General features: G+C 34.1%; 1 long non-coding RNA gene across 1 annotated transcript; it reads right to left on the bottom strand.

Annotated features, from left to right (window-relative positions):
- Positions 1-218: 218 nt before the first annotated feature.
- Positions 219-1,814, bottom strand: LOC139769326 (uncharacterized). Its single transcript, XR_011717536.1, has 3 exons — positions 1,375-1,814; positions 1,061-1,132; positions 219-962 (listed from the first exon to the last, which is right to left on the bottom strand). It is a non-coding gene; the product is annotated as an uncharacterized lncRNA (long non-coding RNA).
- Between the last annotated feature and the right edge of the window lie 12,444 nt (positions 1,815-14,258).

Below are 14,258 nucleotides of genomic sequence, written 5' to 3'. Positions count from 1 at the left end.
AACTGAGCAGGATTACTATCGCAATGACTGGTCATCAGTAGGGTAAAACCGAAACTCGGACGCAGTTCTAGCATCGTGGATACAAGGCTTAAATCCGACCGTGCAACCTCCACGTGGTACACTTTGGGTAATGCTAATGCCGGCGGTACTGTATTTTTCAAGCCTCATAACTCGAAAAGTACTTGATAAAAAAATACTTTATTATAGTGTTTTGGAAAGCTCTCGACATAAGAGATAAGAATATGCAATGAAAAATAAATAGACCGGGAGCCCGCGACAAAATTTCTGTCAAATCTTATTCACCGCCATATTAATAGAATTAGTTGTTTTAATCGAGTAAGAAAGGTACATGATATTGGCGAGGTCGGTCAGCGGTACATAGATGCAGAAAATTATAACAAACATGTAATTTTTGAACGTGTCCTTGTCAAATCTTATTCACCTTGAAACTTGTTTGCTAGTTAGTTTTTAATAGATAATTTATGAAAAAACGTTTCTTACACCTGGCAAGCGGGACAAAATTGTTCTTACAGATTGTAAACAATGTAATATTTCACGAGGGTGATGTCAAATATTATTCACTTTGAAATTTATATGAGAGGTAAGTTTGAACTATAAATAATACGAAAAAAAAATTCTTACGGCTTGAACGCGGACCAAACGAGTTCTTACACTACTCTGAAACTAAAAATTAAGAGTGCCCACGACGCTCTTTTGCTACAGTGCGCACATGGTAATTTTCCTTTAATGTAGTACGTTAGTATATAAATCGGGTTTGTCACTTACGAACATGCAAAATAGATGGACAATAAAATGTGGAATATTTTTTCATTGTATATTATTCATTCTTTTTATTAAAGTAATTCGTATAATGTATAAAATCAAATATTTTGATTTCTTTGTTTTCCTCATGAGCACTATCAGACGGTTGCGCATCACTCGTACATTCGATATTGTCATTGCTGAAAAAATATTATAAATCATTCAATGCATGCATGTATACAGTAAATTATGTCATGAACAATTTTGATACTTAAACAAATAATTCTCTGATTCTTACCTGGATTCCAAATCAAGTGTATCATCATCGCTAGGCGCTTGTACCCTTTCGGAACATTCTATACTTTCGGAGCTATAAAAAATCCAAACGTAATTTTTATTAAACACCGTTTTTCGTGTCTTCTTAATTTAATAAAGTAGACGTAAAAAGAACAGTTCACTTTTTGCTAGCGCGTATAAACTCTGTATTTCAAATGTATACAAGGACAAATTCGTGAAAATAAAAGCTAACCGTTGTATTCGAATCGTCAGGTGAACGACCCTCTGTTTACGCAACACACATGAAATTTTACTTATTAAACGAATTAAACTTACCCTCTAGAAGTTGATGCAACTCCTTCGTCAATTTCACGAGATGTCGATTGCTGTGGTTCAATTTTTGCATCTTTTTTATATTTATTATTTAATGCAGTGAAACTTTGATAGCAAGCGGAATGATATCCTTTACTGGAACTATTAATTTTTGGTAGCGTCACATTCGAAAATTTTAACTTGTACTCTTTCCGAATATTTAAAATCGGTGCACACTTTTCTAATTTTTCGTTTGTAAAATCGAGAATTTTTTGAGACCTCTTGCCGCAGAAAACACAGACTTTTTTCGACATATTTCACAAGAATATGTGTTTCTCTCACAACAGACACGAGAAGAATAAGGTTCATAAGTGACAAACCCGATTTGTATACTAACATTAGAGGAAAATTACTGTGTGCGCACTGCAGCAAAAGAGCGTCGTGGGCGATGTTTTTAGTTTCAGAACAGTAAGAACTCGTTTGGTCCGTGTTCAAGCCGTAAGAATTTTTTTTTCATATTATTTATAGTTCAAACTTACCTCTCATATAAATTTCAAAGTGAATAATATTTGACATCACCCTCGTGAAATATTACATTGTTTACAACCTGTAAGAACAATTTTGTCCCGCTTGCCAGGTGTAAGAAACGTTTTTTCATAAATTATTTATTAAAAACTAACTAGCAAATAAGTTTCAAGGTGAATAAAATTTGACATACCCTCTGCTTTTTTTTTTACTTCCCCGCAGGGGTTGTCCCACCCTCCAGATGTAAGAAATGACTTTTCAATATTAGAAGGATGTACTCTATCGAATATATAGGGTTTCCCGATGAATAAGATTTGACAGAAATTTAGTGTTACAGGCTCCCGGTCTAAAAGGTTTCCATTTAAGAAATTGAAAGTGACCTTCATGTGACCTTCAAATGACTATCCAAGGTCACATCAATGGCACCATCTTATGTCCCCCTTCGAACCAAACAACTTTTGTCTGAAACGTTTTTCCGTATCTTTCATATTTTTCGAGATATTTGCCTGACTCTTTTAAATGGGTCACCCTGTATATCCAAAACGAATAATTATTCCTCAGCTTCTGCTTCTCTTTTTCTTTTAGATGGTCGTACGTGTCTTTTTGCCATAGCCCTTAGCAAATTGTTCGCTTCTGAAAGACGTGCAGCAGATCTGCAATATTTAAGAAAATCGAAAATACGATAGAGTTTATTTAAAGTGTTAGAATAATGTATATTTCTTATTATTGAAAAAAAAACGTTATTTCCAGAATTATTTCCAGTAAAATTTATCAATGTTCGCATTTAATACATATATTTACAATTTGTTTGTATTTTTAAATTAAAACATTAAAACATTCAGTTTTAATTTAATCACAAAACACAAAATGTAAAAATTAATTTAGAAATTAGCATAATATCACATTTTGTTTTCTAGTAACCATGCAATTTAAAGCAGATTGTTCTGATTACGTACACAAAATACAAACAAATTGTAAATATTAAATGCGAACATTGATAAATTTACTGTTGGAAATAATCTAGTCTAGAAATAATTTCTAGACATAACGCTTTTTTATGTAATAATAAAAAAGAAAAGTGACATGTTAAGCATATATCTTTTTTATCGGAAATAAGAAATAAATCATAAATATATATTATTGTCATATATATAATTGAAGTTATAGAAACATAGATGAAAGAGACCTAATTGAAATTGAACAAGTAATAGCTATTTTTATTAGCGAAGAATTAATTAGTCTAACGATTATATATAAAGAGTGTGAGAGCCGAATATCCACATGAAAAGGAAATCTTACACTGAAAAAAAATCTGGTTCGTTCATTTTCCACCAGAAAATACTGCATCTACCAGAATCTGGTTGAATTAATAGGAATTCTGGTTGCATAACTGGAATTTTGGTTGCATTAATTGGAATTTCTAATTGCATTAATTGGAAAAATCTGGTTCGTTCATTTTCCACCAGACGTCCAATTAATTCAACCAGATTTTGTTTTCAGTGAAAAATGAAATTTCCACTAAATTAACGATCGGCGAGCGACTCGTGACACGACCGCGAAAAACTATGGTCTACTTCTCGCTCTCAGATCATGCTCACCGACTCACCGTTACTAACAATTAACCCATTTTACGTGTCTACCGATTTCGGCCTACCGCTTTCGTGAAGATTTATAAGATTCAATAAATGTGGCCAGTTAGGTGAATTAAACAATTATTTTGTTAGTTATTACTAGCGAAGCAAAGGATTATTTTCCATCCTTTTGTTAGTAAATTTGTCTTTTAAATTAATATATAAAGTATAACACTGTATTACTATAGTATACTTCTAAGAGAGAGCGTAATATACATATATTATCACGTATTACCCCGCTAAACATGTAACCTTCTTGTAACATCACATTTCGACTGTAATTCAGCAAATCTGAAACGTTTTATATGTATAGGCAATAAAAGGTTTCGTAAACGTCTCAAATTAACGTTTTATTTGTGTCAGTCTGTAGAACGTATCAAAAACGTTGCTTTTCCGCATTTAATTTGACAATTCGGAATGTCACAAATAAAATGTTTTGTGACGTTCAAATAATATTTTGTATGAAACGTTTCCTTTGCGACTTTATAAACCGTTGCCTCAACGCTAGCATTTGCGATGTTTCTAAAATATTCATTTCGCTACGTAGGGGAGACCGGGGCTAAACCGCCAGTTTTTTTCCGGTGCCGATTTTTAACAAGAAAATAAATAATTTTAGTTAAATGTGGTATACCACTGTAAAGAGTGAACCTTTAGCTACAAAATTTATATAGGAAATTTGTATCTATGTTGCTTTGTTTAACCGGTATAGAGCAAAAACGACAACGGTGGAAAAATTGAAATCTCAAAAATGCCGGGGTTGAACCGCCACCCCCCCGGGGCTAATCCGCCACACTGCATTTTTAATACATATACGTACATCTAATCCTGAAAAATAATAGGATACATTTTAATAATTGTTTTTTAAGAGAAAAATATAAAAATTTATTTAAAATTTTTATGCAAAACATTATTAAAAAATAATTGTTTTACCTATTCCATAAAACAATTTAGGCACGTGAATACAGAGGTTAACCAAATTGTAAACTCCCCAACGGCACGTCACATTGTCAACGCGGGCAACCACGGGGAATACGCGTGACGGCGTTCCGGTGCCATAGGATCAGCGCGGACCCTCGAGCAACCTAACCAAGCCGCGTTTCTCGCGGGGGAGCGATAAATAGCGACAGGGGGGTTAGAAAAGCTCGCGGTGGAGCGCGACCATTTTACCGACTCGACGGCGTCCTCGCGCCGATTCCTCGACGCGCCAACGACGACGACGACGACGGCCACGACCACCACGACGACAACGGCCACGACCACGACGACGACGACGACGACGACGACGATGACCACGACGACGACGACGACGACGACGACGACGACGACGACGACGACGACGACGATGACCACGACGACGACGACGATGACCACCACCGACACCACCACCACTACAACGGCGGCGACAATGACGCCGAGACGATGCGGCGAACGCTGGACGATGCTGTCGCACGCGCGACTGTCACTGACACAACGACCAACAACGACGATTTACCGCGGCCGGGAGTCGGGACGATCTACAGCGCGCGCGGCATGTCAACTCTCGCGCGGAAATCGCGGGATCTCAGAGCCGTGCCGTGCCTCGCCGTACCTCGCCGACGTGCCGTGAGCGTGAGCGATCTCGAAAACAACGGTCCGCCATCTTTTCGGTCGGCCAAAACACCCGTTTTGCGACGATACGTGCGTACCATTTCCCTCCTACACAAACTGACGCACGTGCAAGGGAAGACAGAATCACGCTCGAGGGAAACCTAACCTGAAATCGCTGTGAGCTGAAGTCGTGCGCCCGGCGCGCCACAGTGACGAGACTGGCGGACCAGCCCCGGGTGCTTACTGGTGGATAAGCCCCAAACATAAGTTTCAGGTTTGATCGCCCACGAAATATTAGACATCAACGATAATGAAAAAACTACACTGGATTCGTGTTCAGCATGCATTACTCTTTATAATCACGTACCTCGAGATTTGGAGAGCAAACATTATTGCAGATATTACAATATTTCCACGCGCAGAAAATTTCACTTTCACCTTCCGAAAACACGTTTGCCCTCGTAAAAATCATAACACGGCAGGTAACCTGCCGAAACTCCGTTGGTCACATGGGTACGATAAGCAGCGTTTACAATGTTAATAGCGAGTTCGCACAATATACAGGTTCCGACACAGATTAATAGACAGATAGCCAATGGCCCCTCAAAAGTCGAGACCAGCATTTCCGTGCTTTGATTACCGACACACTTTGCCCCTTACCGACAGACTTTGCCCCTAGGATTGAGTCCGGACTAAATCACATTACAGACTTTGCCCCTGGTGCGAGACCGGACTAAATATACCCGATTTTACCTACAGACTTTGCCCCTGGTGCGAATCCGGACTAAATATACAGTGATGCCAGATTTCAGCAGTGATGTCAGATGCTCGACGCTCGGTCAGCCGCGAGCCGGCGTCGCCGGCGAGAATCGTGCTGGGCTTCTTTATTAATATCTCGGCGCTCGCGCTCGCGCGCGCGCACACCTAGGTCTTGTCGTACTTATTAATTAATTACTTATGATATTTATTGTATATATATATATATATATGAAGCTGAGACCGAGGATTAATAAACAATACTATTGTTATTATATAATAATAAAGAAAACTTATTTTGTAATTTGAAAATAATTTCTTATTTTTTTATGAGCAAATCGTTAACTTTCCTAAAGTTGTTAGAAAATATGCGAATAATGTTAATGATTGTCAAATAATTTTTCTAGTTTATATGTATTACATAACAACTCATTTGCCTAAAAAAATAAAAATGCAAAAAAAGTTAGAAAAAACCAGGACTCGAACTTGAGACCTTCAGCATTCTAGCCGATCGTCTTACTCGCTCGTCCACGTTTACTATTAGAAAATTGCTTCTACCGGCTTGATAGATTACGCACATGGAAACTTTAAGCAATTTTATTTCATTAATTATTTGACATTGGCACAAGTTACTATGTCTTGTAAAATACATATAGTAAAATTAAAGGACAAATTTTTGCAATAACAGTTCTGTGTATTTCACTTTTACGAATAGATTACGTACATATTGTTGCTCAACGGAAACCGCGAGAAGGTGGTGCTCTTCCGTCATGAGATAATGTAAAAAATTAGTTTTTTTAACATTGCAATAATTTTAATATGTATAAATTAAAAAATATATAAGTAGATAAAGCTCGTATGTCTTAGATAAAACAAGGACAAGAGCCAATAACCGAACAACAGGATTCTAAATAATATAGTTTAATATTCCGTCAAAATAACTGGGACGTTTCGTGCTTTACAAAGACTTTTTCAATCAATCAAATAAATCCCTCTAATTAACTGTAATACATAATAATCCCGTTACATAAAAAATCCGTCGAGAGATGAAATAAATTAAAAGGAAGTTTAACATCATAAGATTAACATTAATTAATAATTATAGCATTTTTATTATGGAATTTATCCTCTCTATTGATTTAAATCATAGCGGTCGTTTTTTTTACTTTCTTAATATTAATAATATAATTATAGTATACAAATTACATGGAGTTATTAAGAAGCCACATCAAGTTGAAAGCCCAAAAAACCTTCCCCCGAATATTACTGTAAAGAATTTATTGCGAAAAAACCCTGACTGAGATAATATTTTTTCGCAATAAATTCTTTTACAGTAATATTCGGGGAAAGGGGGGATGTTAGATACAATTTGTATCAGCATCAAAAATTAAGTCGATTTGCGATTTATTTAAGTGAATTTACTGTTCTAACGAAAAACTGTGTTTCAAGACCGACAATTCGTTGGCGCGCAGTTTAGTTGGAAATAGTATTAGAAATTCACACGGAAATTATTTGCTACTTAGATCCTAGCTCGGACTTGATGGCGTTCTTATATTATAATTAATTTAATGTCAAATATACAGTCTTAATAACTAATTTTTGAAGGAAATTTATAGTTTTCAAAGGAAGAAAATTCTCGAAATTATCGATCATTATACGTGTTATAAAGTGAAGAAAAAGTTTCTTGAAATTTGTATAAAACACGTCCAGCATGCAGATGAACATTGGTTTGACCAGAACAACGAGTGTTATCCACATAGAATCCAAATGTTAGACTTTATGTTAAGAGTTAAAATATATACAATTGCAAAAAAAATAACACTGGAGGAAGAGAAGAAATAAATACAGCATCTAGAAGTTCAAGAGAAATTAAGACAAAATGTCAAAAACTGAGAAATATAAAACATATGTAAAATCGTCTATTATGGCCCAACTTATTATGACTCAAAGTTTTCCACTTAAATTAATTTTTACATTTTAAGCATAAAGTCGACCGTCGTAATAAGTAATGTTAAAATGCATTCTGCGCTCGCCGCAGTGACTACTGTCAAAATGCCATGCATTCTGCGCTCGCCGCAGTAAAATGCATTCTGCGCTTAGCGCTGTTTATAATGTGTAAATAAAATATACGCTCGCTCATCTATCTGCATTAGTGTCATCTTGTGCACTGTGTTCATACAAGAATTCGTGCAAATGGAGTAAATTGCTACCTATATGTGCACATGGGTATCTTACCGTTTAGAGTACAAAATATCTATAATCTAATGGGTAGATATGATTGCAACCCGTCTGTAATACAGCAGCGTGTTTATAATCCAGTAAGTAAATTAATAGCAAATTGTTGCCAATTTGGCATTAAACTCACTTACAAAGAACTTTGCCCATTTTTATAAAGGTTTTAGGCCCCTCGCGTCTAGTAACGAGACTTAAAATGAAAGATTATTGTTAGAGGATCGAAATATTTCTGTATAAACATAATCCTTTATTGTAAGTTAATACCGTTCAGAGATACACTCTTTGAAAGATTAGAAAAATGTACAAAATGGCTTTGTTTTATTCGATTTTTCGACGTCCTAGGCATCTCCTTGTGATGACGGATAATAAACTATTTTAATATATCAACTGAAGTACTTTATACAAATAAATTTGTTACTACTGATCCAGCTAATTGCAAGTTTCTGGATGTGAGTCAGGGATATTCAAAATAATTGATTGTATCCATTACCACTATCACCACGGAGAAATGTCCTGGATGCCGAGAAATCGAATGAAAGAATGCTATAAAGTATATTTTTCTAATGTTTCAGAGAGTGTATCTCTAACCAATGTCGACTTAGAGGATTATGTCTGTAGAATATTCTGATCCTCTAACAATAATTTTTTATTTTAGCAAAGTCTCGTTGTTAGACGCGAGGGTTCTAAAATAGACAGGGTTCTTTGGGGCAAATCCAATTATCAATAAAGTGAAACGTGATATAAAATAATGTAAAATCTCATAAAGTGAGAGAATGTAAATGTAATGTTTTATTATAAAATAACAATAAATATTTTAAAATTGAAAAATCTTCCTATACTTATCTTCCCGATAAATCATGTAATGGTCATCACCTGCGATGATGTTTAAAACTTTCAAAGAACTTTGTTCCCAATTGCAAATAACACTTAATATAATACTAAAAAGCAACGTACATTAAAATAATGTTTAACGCATTACATTTGTTTTGCTTTTTCACTTAACTTTTGCATATACTTACAATAGATTGGGCAGTAAAAATAAAATCAATAACTCAATAACATAAATGTTTTGTCGTTTATAGATCTTCACAAGTTCGAATTCCATTTCAACGATGACAAAATCTTTTCCTGTTCATATTTTTTATTGTTTCTATCGTATATCGGCTGATATCTTTCGGGAGATCGTATCTCAAAAACTGTCACTTTACAGGATTCGTAAATTTTTGTTTTGTTGATAAGCAACAAACAAGATAGTTTGCTTTACTGTTCAAAAGTATAGTGATTTGGAATTAAAATACAGCTTTATATATTGTTTAATTTGATATTATTCGTGGGAAACAAACACAAAAACGCAATTTTTATAGATACGACGCACTTCAAAATTGTAATCAAAGGAACAAAATACGACATATTTATTTTTAAATAACATTTATTATTGTCATTTAAAAATAAATATGTCGTATCTTGTTCATTTGATTATAATTTTGAAGTGCAAATTTGTCGTATCTACAAATACGAGAAAATGCGAGAAAATTTCGACAACTATAATTCATTTTTGGTAATCTATTTCAAGATAGAATGTAGACGTGTGTGTGAAGCTAGCGTCTCATTTTGCGAAAACTCACAAATTATTGAGAGTTCTGACTTCCTTTTCAATAGTTCTAGAGTTCCTGATAGTTTAAACAAATAGTTCTGGCCATTAAAGCCAAAAAACGCGTCAGTACAAACTGAGACGCTAGGTTCACGCACCGTCACACTTTGTCCTACACAAGTTCCACACCTGTATCTCATCAGATTTTGCGAGATCTATAGTTCTATAACAGTTCTATAAAGAGTTCTGCCATATAAAAGCAAAAAAATTAATTATAAGGTACTAAAAAAAATTACAATGTAACGAGTGTACCGAGTTGAGACGCCAGTTGAAATCTCAAAGTTCCGGTTTAAGTAAAATATTTTTCGAGTAGTTCTGAGCATATTGTAGCATTTTCTAAAGAGTTCCGAGCGTTAGAATCTTTGTGTTATATTTTAAAAAATTAATATTAACCGAAAAGTACTCATGACGGAAAACGATGAGACGCTGTGCGAAATCTCGGAGTTCCGGTTCATATAAAATATTTTTCGAGTAGTTCTGAGCATATAGAAGCATTTTCTAAAGAGTTCCCGGCACTAGCAATGTTGTATAATTTTAAATAAATTAATAACGCTCGAAAGTCAGGAATTTATCGAAAATGGGTGAGACGCTGGCCGTATTTCGACAGTTCTGCGAGTTCTATTACAATTTTCGTGTAGTTCTGAACGTGTTCTAACGTTTTCTAAAGAGTTCTGGCGATAAGCGTTATTTAATCATTTTTTAAATAATTTTTATCGCCCGAGAAAGACGCATTTACGGGTATATGGGTGAGACGCTCGATAAATTCCTGATTTTCGTTAGTTGACGAAGCGAAAGAATATACTTTTAAAATTCACATGAAAAATTGTTACTATATAGGTGAACAAAATTCAGCCTGACCGTATTTGGCAGTTTAATTTGATGAAAATATTAGTTTTATGAAATTACCAGGGAAATTACATAAAAGTTTATTTGAAATTTTAATTGATATACAAACATGAAACTTTCCTACACAGTATAAATAATAAATATAATTAATAGAATAAGTTTATTAAAGAAGCATCGCGAATTAAAATATTTATCCTTTATTTGTTCTTAAAAGAAATTTCTTATGTCATTTATGATTAAAAATATATAATTGATGCATGATTATTAACACCGAGATTAATACAGAAGTTAAGGGTTTTTTTTAAATAACCGCAATATTAATCGGATGGCAATAAAGTTAATTAAAAATAGCGGATATTAAAAATAAAAATGAAAGAATTTTTACTTTTAATATCCGGCCGCTATATGGCTCCGACATTTTGAATTTATCAACTGAATTTAACATCAGATTAATATTTAGCAACCTGAAAAACTCTTAAGTTTGAATAACAAAAAAAATTTCATAGTTTCTTAATTATATGTATAATGGTCTATATAAGTCGCAACTTTGATGCAATAGACTCTATGTTAATCATCAATATCTTTTTAACTACAATTGACATAACAAATTTCTAAGGGCTGAAAGTCCTAACAATTAACATACTTAATTTTGATTGCAATATAACTTCTCTAACACGTCACGCGGAGTTCTCGGCTTAGAGATCAGTGCTCTGATTCTATAACTATTAACAACAATTCATTATCATTATATTGTCATTGCGCAGCTTTTTTATCATATATTATATCTGCACAACGATAATATAACGATGATAATGAAACTGTAGTTATAAGAGTTACAGAAAATAGCCTTAACGACGCGACTTATCGAGCGACTTCGTCCGAAAATGACCCGGCGCTTTATCTTAAGAACGTAGTTACTGCATTGACCGCTACACGGTATGGCGCTGAAACCAGTGAGAAATGTTGGTCTTGTCTCAACCCGGACCTTTGGCTATCTGTCTATTAATCTGTGACTTACCGCGGCAACCGACTCGGAGCGCTGAGCGGTGCCGAAAACGGCCGAAAGCCGCCGAACGCAACCGCGGCGCCGGGACGTCGTCTTTCCGCCGCTCCATCCCGGCGCTCGCGATTGCCGTCGCGTATACCCCCGCCACGCCGACACACCAGCGCGGGTGTATATAAACCGAGCAATTGTTGCTAACATTAGATTCCGCTGTGATTCGGCTGCCGACGTTCGACGTGGAAGGACGGGTCGGGATCGGTGCCGGAGAAGTGAGGCTCTTGGATTCCAACTTGGAATCACGTGATGTAACGAGTTAACGCGCTGGTCGAAAAGTTATAACGGAGATAGATAGAATATGCGACTGCCTTGTGATAACCAGCCACAGTTATATTATCTCTACGCTTAGACGGGTGGTGAGTCCCCTCATGGGGTTTGCTAGTTTTTTCCGATTTAATGAAATCGCTAATTTGTTGAAACCATCGGTGGTATAAACCATCATTGAATTAGATTATGAATAAATGTTCCTTCTTTTATGTATGATGTATTAACTAGATTAATCTGCCATTACTGGTATTTCGATTCTGAGTTGCGGGATTCACGTGTTCACGTACCTTCACGTGAACATACTTATTGATACTATATTATTGTTAAACGTATTAGAGCGATTGCGTTTATATATTATATTTTGTAAATTCAAAATTTAACCTAAGTGGTAGCTTTATATCTTTTTCACAAAATTATATTATCTAACTTAACTCAAGTGACATGTATTTAAAAAAAAAAGATGTAAAATCTTTAATTTCTTCTTCACAAAATTATATTACCTAACTTAACTCAAGTGACATGTATCTAACCTAAGTGGTAGCTTTATATCTTTTTCACAAAATTATATTACCTAACTTAACTCAAGTGACATGTATTTAAAAAAAAAGATGTAAAATCTTTATTTTCTTCTTCACAAAATTATATTACCTAACTTAACTCAAGTGACATGTATTTCAAAAAAAGATGTGAAATCTTTAAATTAAATTGCGCCAAGAGAATATGTATATTGCTTTGAAAGATAATTGTTATGCAACTACTTTAAAGAAATAAAACCCAAGTGGTATCTTCGTATTCCTATTCAAGGGTCTTCCTATTCTAAACCCAAGTGATAATAGCTTCTTAATTCTCTTTAACAAATTTTTAATATTACAAAGAATCATTTTAATTACAAAGAATTAAAGAAGTAACAGTACAAAATAAAAATATTTAATTAAAACAAAATAAATAAATTTTTCTTGTAAAAAAACTAGGCGCTGCTTTTTTACTCCTGTCGCATTCTTCCCTAAATTATGTTTATTGTTTTTTATTCAATCAAAAATCTTAGTACTAATGTTTAAATTTTAATGTTTAAATTTCAAAGTCTAGCAGCGCCAAGTTTTTTTACAAGAAAAATTTATTTATTTTGTTTTAATTAAATATTTTTATTTTGTACTGTTACTTCTTTAATTCTTTGTAATTAAAATGATTCTTTGTAATATTAAAAATTTGTTAAAGAGAATTAAGAAGCTATTATCACTTGGGTTTAGAATAGGAAGACCCTTGAATAGGAATACGAAGATACCACTTGGGTTTTATTTCTTTAAAGTAGTTGCATAACAATTATCTTTCAAAGCAATATACATATTCTCTTGGCGCAATTTAATTTAAAGATTTCACATCTTTTTTTGAAATACATGTCACTTGAGTTAAGTTAGGTAATATAATTTTGTGAAGAAGAAAATAAAGATTTTACATCTTTTTTTTTAAATACATGTCACTTGAGTTAAGTTAGGTAATATAATTTTGTGAAAAAGATATAAAGCTACCACTTAGGTTAGATACATGTCACTTGAGTTAAGTTAGGTAATATAATTTTGTGAAGAAGAAATTAAAGATTTTACATCTTTTTTTTTTAAATACATGTCACTTGAGTTAAGTTAGATAATATAATTTTGTGAAAAAGATATAAAGCTACCACTTAGGTTAAATTTTGAATTTACAAAATACATTGCGTGTACTTGGCACTTTTTTTTACCTTTTTTGAAAAAGGTAATTTTGTACTGATATCACCTATTTTGTAGTGTTAAGCAAGGATCTGCAAAACATTTTTATTTTTTATTTTTTAATTATTTACAAAATTAGCAATACCAACAAATACATAAAAATTAATAATATTTAAGTAAAAGTCAATTATACATTTCTCACAAAAATTGAAAGAACACTAAATTTATCTTTAAAAATGAATAAAATTTAAATTTCAAGCTTAAAACCTCTACTTCCGAAAGGTTACTATTATTCGTCCAATTTTTATTATGTCATGACATAATTTTAATTCTGCCGCTAGGGAATTTTTAAGTCGATTCTTATAAATCAAGCTTGAATTTGATGTCTAGGTGTCCCAGGTTGCCGATAACGAGGTCCACATAGTGCGCTCCATAGTTTTCGGTGTCCAGGTGTATTAATACCTTGAATTCGATGTCCACGTGTTCCAGGTTGCCGATGACGGGTTCCAGATAGTGCGCTCCATAGTTTTCGGTGTCCAAGTGTAATAATACGTTGAATTCGATGTCTAGGTGTCTCACGTTGCCGATGACGAGGTCCACATAGTGCGCTCCGTAGTTTTCGGTGTCTACGTGTATTAATACCTCGA

The sequence above is a fragment of the Temnothorax nylanderi genome, unplaced genomic scaffold (assembly GCF_030848795.1).
Source record: "Temnothorax nylanderi isolate EJ_2023f unplaced genomic scaffold, tnyl_v1.0 TNYL_tig0022_pilon, whole genome shotgun sequence".
NCBI classification, from domain to species: Eukaryota; Metazoa; Arthropoda; class Insecta; order Hymenoptera; family Formicidae; genus Temnothorax; species Temnothorax nylanderi.
Note: the sequence above shows the minus strand (reverse complement) of the source record. Positions and strands in the feature narration are given on the sequence as shown.